The following is a 9,561-nucleotide window of genomic DNA, read 5'->3' as shown; positions in this document are numbered from 1 at the left end:
GCCCGTCTCGGCCTCCCAAAGTGCTGGGATTACAGGCTTGAGCCACCGCGCCCGGCTAAATTCTCATATTTCTATCTGCACAGAAAGATCTTATGGTGGGGTGCGGTGGCTCACGCCTGTAATCCCAGCACTTTGGGAGGCCAAGGCAGGCAGATCATGAGGTCAGGAGATCGAGGACATCCTGGCCAACATGGTGAAAACCCGTCTCTACTAAAAAATATTAGCTGGGCGTGGTGGCAGGTGCCTGTAATCCCAGCTGCTTGAGAGGCTAAGGCAGGAGAATCGCTTGAACCAGGGAGTCAGAGGTTGCAGTGAGCCGAGATCAAGCCACTGTAATCCAGCCTGGTGACAGAGTGAGACTCCAGCTCACACACACACATACACACACACACACACACACACACTATATATACTATATATCTTTTATAGCGTTTGCTTTACCACCACCCTCCCTGCTCTCCTCACTCCCAGTCTGTCTCAGCCCCTTGCTATCTCTCATCTGGACTTCCACACTAAGGTCCTAAAATGTGTCTGTGCCTCAGGTCTTTCTGTCACCTCATCTATTCTTCCAGACACAATACTAATCATTTCAAGTTTTAAAATCCTTCAATACTTCTTTATGTCTAAATAATGAAATCTAAAAGCATCATGACATTGAAAGACCCTCTCTATTCAGGCTTCTTCTTTTTTAGGTTGCATCTCCACTTTTATTCCTCCATCATCACCATCACTCTGTTATCACCTTCTTTGGGGCTTTCCCATCTCTCTGCCTTTGCTCAGCCTTGCCCACATGCCTGAAAGCCTTTTCCCAACCCAGGAATCCAGCTCTTCTATCAATGCTGCAGCTCAAATGTGAGCACTTCTGTACGCCTGCCTTTTCCTTATCTGTTTGAGAATTTTTTTTTTTTTTAGACGGAGTCTTGCTGTGTCACCCAGGCTGGAGTGCAATGGTGTGATCTCAGCTCACTGCAACCTCCGCCTCCTGGGTTCAAGCAATTCTCCTGCCACAGCCTCTGAGTAACTGGGATTACAGGCATGTGCCACCTCACCCAGCTAATTTTTGTATTTTTAGTAGAGGCAGGTGTCACCTTGTTGGCCAGGCTGCTCCTGACCTGCTATTCCTGACCTCAAGTGATCCACGCTCCTCGGCCTCTCAAAATGCTGTGATTACAGGCGTGAGCCACCGCACCCTGCCTACCTGTGAGAATTAATCACTATTTCCTCAGGTCTCTCCAAGTCCAGTTGGCCCAAACCTCCGATAGGCATGTGCTTCCCAGGCAGTTCTGCCATAGCGTGCATTCTCCTCAGTCTAGGATAACAGTTTCTTGGGGATAAGAGTTATGCACTGGTTATCTTGGCACTGACAGCATTTAGGACAGCTTGTTTCTGCTACATGCTCCATAAATGCTTGATGAATGAATGAATGAATGGTGAATGTTGTCATCACCAGCACTACTGCCTACTGTCTTTTTTTGTTTGTTTGATTTTGAGACGAAGTCTCTCTCTGTTGCCTAGGCTGGAATACAGTGGCAAAATCTCGGTTTATGGCATCCTCCACCTCCCAGGTTCAACTGATTCTTGTGCCTCAGCCTCCCAAGTAGCTTGGATTACAGATGCCTACCACGATGCTCAGCTAATTTTGTATTTTTAGTGAGAGTTTTGCCATGTTGGCCAGGCTGGTCTCGAACTCTCGACCTCAGGTGATCCACCGGCCTCAGCCACCCAGTGTGCTGAGATTACAGGCATGAGCCACTGTGCTCGGCCCTGCCTGCTGTCATTGATTCCTATCTTGGCAAGGAAATGGAGGGAAGTGTGTGAGATTAGGCAGATGCTTTCAGAGTACATCCAAAATTTCCACAAAACAAGTATTAAAATATGGAAAGTTGTAACATAGCAAAGAAGGCAGTAATGAATAAAAATAACCAAATTTTACTTCCCGTTTAGCTACTTACTTCTCTCTAGCTAGCAGTAAAGACAGCATCTTGGTTGGCATAGTGAGATTTGTTCAGTTTCCTAAACAATGCACCCTAGCTGCAATGTGGAGAGAAATAGAAGCAGGACATCAGGTGGATCTGAATTAATAAGTGGTGGTGGAGGTAGAGAGGAAGGAACAAACTAAATAAACATTAAAGAAGTGCAGTTGCTAAGATGACACCTTGAAGGATCAAAGGAAACGGAAGAATCAAGGGTTCATTTATTAATTCATTCAACTTATTTAATGACTCCAACTATGTGCCAGCACTGTGAGAGGTGGTAGGAATTCCATGGTGAAAAAGATTTTGTCTCTGAATTTGAGACCCTGAGTTTCTGATATTACAATTCACTGTGTAACGGTATATGGTAATAAACATCTAATCACTCCTACTTGAATGTAAGCAGATATGAGAAGCATTATTATGCATCACTTATAGAATACAGCAGTGAACACCTGGGTAGAGAGACAGATGTGCTGGTGTAAGACCAGAAAGTACTTTGCGTTCTTACAAAGTACTATTATAAAAGTTTATTTTAATTACAAAAGTAATATATGCTTATTACAGAAAAATTAGGAAATACAAGTAGTTTCAAAGAAGGGAAAAATAATCTATAATCACATCACATAGACACAGTCATCTTTGTGTTCCTTCAGACTTTTTTCCAGTGGAAAATGCATACAATAACAAATGAGCCAATAGTCTACAAACATTTTGTGGTCTGATTTGCTTCATTCTAAACCTGTTGTGGAGGCCAGGCATGGTGGCTCATGCCTGTAATCCCAGCACTTTGGGAGGTCAAGGTGGGTGGATCTCTTGAGCCCAGGAGTTTGAGACCAGCCTGAGCACCATGGTGAAACCCTATCTCTACAAAAAAACACAAAAATTAGCCAGGTAAGGTGGTGCGTGCCTGTAGTCCCAGCTACTTGGGAGGCTGAGGCAGGAGGATTGCTTGAGCCCAGGAGGTCAAGAATGCAGTAAGCCATGACTGCACCACTGCACTCTACCCTGAGTGACAGAGTAAGACTCTGTCTCAGAAAAAAAAAAGGCTATTTTGGACATCTGTCCATTCCAGAAAATAAACTTCTACAGTGTGCTTTTTAATGGCTGTATAATATTCCACTGTATGAATGCTTTACAATTTTTTTAATTAATCCACTATTTTTAATTGGGTATTTTTAATATTACAGAAATAACTGAAGATCAGTTGGAAAGTTACTTCACTAGTTAAACAATATGTTTCTTAAAAATAATGATGTCTTTTATGGCCCATACTAATTTAGAGCTCAGCAATGAAGGGATTCTGGGAGATATAGTTCAGCTTAGCTAGGTTAACACAATACAAATCCACCACAGATGATTCTTTATCAACTAAATATCTATATAAACCTTTCAGAACCATATTTGGCTCAATTTTTCTTTTCTTTTCTTTTCTTTTTTTTTTTTTTTTAAGAAGGAGCTCACTCTGTTGCCTAGGCTGGAGTGCAGTGGCACGATTTTGGCTCACTGCAACCTCTATCTCCTGAGTTCAAGCCGTTCTCCTGTCTCAGCCTCCCGAGTAGCTAGGATTACAGGTGTGTGCCACCACGCCCAGCTAATTTTTGTATTTTTAGGATTTCACCATGTTGGCCAGGCTGGTCTTGAACTCCTGACCTCAAATAATCTGCCCACCTCAGCCTCCCAAAGTGCTGGGATTACAGATGTGAGCCACCACACCTGGCCTAGTTTAATTTTTTTTTTTTTTTTTGAAACAGAGTTTCGCTCTTGTTGCCCAGGCTGGAGTGCGATGGTGTGATCTCAGCTCACCACAACCTCCAACTCCCGGGTTCAAGCGATTCTCCTGCCTCAGCCTCCCAAGTAGCTGGGATTACAGCCATGCACCACCACACCTGGCTACACCCAGCTAATTTTGTGTTTTAAATAGAGATAGGGTTTCTCCATGTTGGTCAGGCTTGAACTCCTGACCTCAAATGATCTGCCCACCTCAGCATCCCAAATTGCTGGGATTACAGGCATGAGCCACTGCGCCTGGCCTGCTTAATTTTTAAATGAGAGCAATAACAACATTATGCTTCCACCTAACATAATGTAACTATCCCTCATACAATTGAAATATGCTGTCTCCCCAAAAGAAGAAACAAACTCCCTTTATCCATTTTGGGGTGATAATCATCTCTCTTCTAGATGATTCATATTCTCTGTTTGATACCCAGTGACTTAAATACTGAGAGCTTAAATATTATCAACAAATTGTATATTACATTTGGTTCGAGAATGGGAGCCTGAAAAAAATTGGGTAATATATACAAAAACATTTGTATCAAAATAAAATACTCCTAACTATTACAGTGCTTATTCCTAAAACTGCTTACATGGTCATAGCTAATATTTATAACTACATTCTTCCACTACCCATTTCATATTGTGTTTGCCCTCAGCAAAAATCTCAGCTGGTTGTGGTTTCTTGCCTGTTGGAGTGACCTAAACCTTAATCCTTGAAAGGTCTAAGCCACTAACAGTCCTGCCTCTATTGGGTTGCTGTAATTTTCCATTGAAATTTATCACAGGATATGGGATTACTAAGGCATCTCAGGGGATCTACTGCATTCCAGGCTTACTCCTCCTTACTACCATTTTGTGATGACAGTCTAATTTCCTCTTGATTGTCAAGATAAATCTGCCTAGCCCATAAAGTATTCTTTTATTTGTTTTTTGATTCATTGGAACGAGGATTTGTGAAGTGGCTAGCTGACAGTCTCAACTCTCAAATTAATGGAACCATTAACGCGTTCCTTGGTGGAAGTATTCTTCTTTGGTACTAATACTTCTAGATCAGTAGAGCCCTAAGTTGAGTAAAGGTGAGAGGAGCAATACCCATTCCCTACACATGATTTCTGGACTTGTGAATTCTAACTGTGGGAGAAATATGCTGCTTACTGATTTACTGCATATATGCATCTTAGAAGACATGGACCTACTCCCAAAGGGGTTGCCACCTTAACTGAGTTTTCAAAAGACCATTCCACCATTTCTCATACTAAGACTAGTAAGTTTCATGAACATGAGCCAATGGCCACAATTCATTTGCTGTTAAATGAGTTCCTTGGCCAGAAGCAATGGTGTATAGTGAACCATGGTGATGACTATGGCATTCCCTAGGCCTACAGAATAGTGATTTTGGTAGCAGCATTGTGGGTAAGGAAGGAACTTTGTTCTAGTGTGTTTACTTCAGTAAAAACCAAATGCCTACTGGACATGGTCCTATATAATTAACTTGCCACCAGGTCTGGCTCATCCTCATGTAGAATAGTGCCATATTGTGGGCTCATTGTTGGTTTCTCCTGTGGCAGGCTGGGCACTCAGCAGTGGTTCTAGCCAGATCAGCCTTAGCGAATGAAAGGCTGTGCACAGCTTCAGTCCCTCCTGCCATGGCCACTTTGTCTGTAGATCCTTCGGGCAAGGTCACAAATGGATATGGAAAGAGGCTGACTGATGTCCACAGAATGGGCCATCTTGTCCACCTGATTATAAACATCTTCCTATGCAGAGATTGCTCTTTGGTAAGCACTCACATAAAGCACAAATATCTTTACATTTTGTACCCCTACAGGAAGGTCTATCCACATGCCTCTCCCCTAGACCACCTCAGTAATTTTCCTATTGTGTTCCTTCCCATTTTTCAAACATCTAACTAAATGATTGAACTGCCCACGAATCACTATAGATCTACAACTCTTGCTGTTCCTCCTTCCAGGCAAAATGAACAACCAGGTACACTACTAAAGTTCTACCCAATGGGAAGATTTTTCCTCACGACTTTCCTTCAGGCCTACCCTTCAAAGTGAGGCTGTTGTGCAAAGCCATCTACTTTCAGAGAGTGCCAGCACATTGTGTGGAACCATCTGTAAATCAGGCTTTTCTTCTTCTTCAGTCAACTGGTCATAGGTTGCCTGAAGGTATAATGCCATAGATATAGGTTAAGAAAAGAGACAAAATGGCAGGAATGTGGGCCATGTGCATTTGGAACTATTTTTTGTACAATTTACTTGTACCTTCAAGATCTAGTTGCGCTTGATCTCATACACAACGTTTTCATTTGATGATGGAATGTTGCTGTAGACACCCACATTTATTGGATGATAGATTAGACAATGCCAAATTGTCAAATGATGGGTAGTTCAAGTTTCATGGTAGCTTGTTGCCCATGATCAATAGTTTAGTCTCTACTAAGGCTCAGTGGCAAGCCTGGAGTCATTTGTCAATGGAGATTATTTCTTGGTAGAGGATGACATAGGTTTGTGCCAAAGCTCTAAGGCTCTGTGCTGTAGTGGCTTGTCAAAAGCTTCATAAAGCATGCCTATCTACCACAGACATTACAAGTAATATTGGATCTACTGAGTTGTATGGCCCAAGTGGCAGAGCAGTTTGCTATTGAAGAACCTTTGCTTATTCAGGATCCAGTCAAAACTAGCAGCTTATTGGATTGCTCAGCAAATACATCAAAATAGTATGACCAAATGAAGTATACGTTGCCTCCCAAACTCTAAGTGGTTCATCCATTGAGCATTGTGCAGCAAATATCCTTTATTTTAAAAGAGATATTTTATGTGTTACAGATCACTTAACCCCTAGACATTTCCCTGAGGAGACCCTGACATTTTATTGTGCTTATTTTCCATCCTCTGACATGCATTTGTCCTACCAATATATCTAGTGTAGTTGCTACTTAGATCACTATGTCTAATTAGCATATTATCAATGCAATGTCATAGTGTGATATTCTGTGAATGAGAAGGCAATCAAGGTTCCTGCAAATCAGATTATGACAGAGCTGGAGAATTGATGTAATTCTGAAATAGAGCTGTGTTGCTGACTCTGCCAGTTGAAAGCGAACTTCTGATGATGATCTTTACCATAGGTATAAGTAGAAACAGCGTTTGCCAGAACAGCTAACAGGTGCCACGAGATGTGTTGATGTGCTCCAGTGACAAAACCACAAGTGGAATAGCAGCTGCAATTGGAGTAACCGAATGATTAAATTTACAATAATCCACTGTTGTTCTCCAAGGTCCATCTTTCTTTTGCAAGGGCCAAGTTAACTGAGTGAAATGTGGCAGAAATCACCACTCAGCATCTTTCAAGTCTTTGATAGCACATCAGTCACTGCAGTCACTTTAGATTTATTGTTTCTGTAGGTAAAAGCAGTTCTACTGGTTACACTTAGACTTTCCTACCATAAACGCCCTCACTATATGGGTCAGGAAACCAATATGGTGATTCTTCCATTTGCTGAGTACATTTATCCCAATTGTACATTCCAGAACTCAGTGATCTCACTACCTCTGGAAGGAGAAGTAAAATTAGAGTAGTGATAATGGGAAACTTGTTCCATATGTGTCTCTAATATTTGAATAAATTAATTATTTAACATTGGGCATGTACCTATGTTTTACTTGCAGAATTTTATTTCTTATTTTCATTATTTATTTATTTTTATGAGATGGAATTTCTCTCTTGTTGCCCAGGTTGGAGTGCAATGGTGTGATCTCGGCTCACTGCAACCTCTGCCTCTTGGGTTCAAACCATTCTCCTCCCTCAGCCTTGCAAGTAGCTGGGATTATAGGTATACACCACCATGCCTGGCTAATTTTGTATTCTTTGGTAGAGATGGGGTTTCATCATGTTGGTGAGGCTGGGTTCGAACTCCTGACCTCAGGTAAGGAGTCCTCCCAAAGTGCTGGGATTATAGGCATGAGCCACCATGCCCAGCCATTACTTGCATATAATTTTAAAAACAACCTTCAAAATGTAAAATAACTACAATAACACCAAACCCCACAATATTGCATTGGAAAGAGTTTTTATTTAGATCATGAGACATAATAGTGTTTCATACTCATGCTTATACAGAACCTAGCGGGAAAGAACATAATTCAAGAGACTGTCAACCAAACTGCAAAATGTCTTCATAAATAAAAATCCAGGTTAATATTAGTATTATTATCCTACATAAAACAAAGCTACTAATTTCCTCTCCAACATATATTTAAATAAACAGAAATCAATAATATTTGTAGCCTTTGTAATTCTGGTTTGGTTAGAATTTACTTAAAAACTTATTTGTGGAGCTCTCCCTCTCTTTTGACTGGCGGAACCATTTCTGACTTCAAGGCTTTTTATTAAAATGTTCTGCAATGAACACAGAAAGCTTGGTAGATATCACCTTTATGCTTTTTTCTTTGAATATATATTTGCTTGTGCACAGTAAGAATGATTAACATTTGCTTTTATGTGAAGATTAAGATGACAGCTTTTCTGTATATTGTAAACTGTGTTTCTCTCAACATTTGTCCTTCTTCATCTGTAAAATAGACAACTACTGATTAGATTAAATGTTTGTTTAACGGCATGCTGTAATGCCCACTGTTATATTCATTATTTCTTTGGTTTTCAGTTACCGAGTTTATGTTATGTTTAAATAGAACATTTTTCTGTAGGAATTGTGGGTTAGGATATGGATGATAACAGATACGCATATCTTACTCATGAAAGGTCTCTTTTATGTGTGGCTTATAGAATTTTACAAACTCATGTTGAAAAATATTTCAAAGCTTAAGAGGTTAAAAAATAATAATGAATTGGTTCCTGGAGCAAACTTACTTTTTGGAAAGTGACAGTAATAATTCAACATATAGATGAATGCAGTGTATTCTGACTTGGCAATTTTATTATTTATGATATAATAATACATAATATTACATAATAAAATAAGTAAATAAATAAATAAAACAATAATAAAATAATATTTATTAGCTAATTTTTTATTTTAAAATTATATATTAATTTTTATGTTTTCCACAATGTATGGAGAAATTACATGTCCCTAATATATACAGGAAGAAGGATAAGTATATAAACATATACCATCTTAAACCTCTTAAATCTATTTTACTTCTACAGCAATTGCCTTTTAGGTCTCATCCAGTCACAGACCATACTATACTTTTTGAGTTTATTTCCATTCCCAGGAGTCAGTTTTGTCATATGTAAAGCAGTTATACTAGTATTTACCTAACAGAATTGTCATGAAGAGTATATAAGCACAAATGTAAATCACTTAACATGGTACTTGCCAAGCAGCGGTTAATTAATGTTAGATTCCTTTTTAAGTTATAAAGGCAATTTAAAAACCTTTAATCCCGAAGTTTTTCCAAAGCAAAATATTTTATTTTTATTTTTTTCTTCATACCAAAGCAAAATATTTTAATTGTTCCAAAGTGTTCCTTACTTATAAAACTGTGGGAATTTCAGAAACATTCTGCTTTACAGTGCCCAGAGAAACTTCCTACATATAAACGCTGGTTCTGGTGTAAATGCATTTATTATTGGTGTTATCATTGGCCTTTACATAACCTAAGATTCGTGTGACTGCATTAAGACATAGGTAATAAGACTCTGGGGGAGACTCTAACTAATGAACCGTAAGGGCAGCAAGCCTGATCTGTACTTAGAATTGGATCCTACAATGTTTTGATAGTATTTTCATATGGTCTTCTATTTCTTAACAATTGAGTTGTTAGCTAATTAG

This window comes from Macaca nemestrina, chromosome 3 (genome assembly GCF_043159975.1).
Source record: "Macaca nemestrina isolate mMacNem1 chromosome 3, mMacNem.hap1, whole genome shotgun sequence".
Lineage (NCBI taxonomy): Eukaryota > Metazoa > Chordata > Mammalia > Primates > Cercopithecidae > Macaca > Macaca nemestrina.
The sequence above is the reverse complement of the archived record's forward strand: the minus strand, read 5'-3'. Positions refer to the sequence as shown.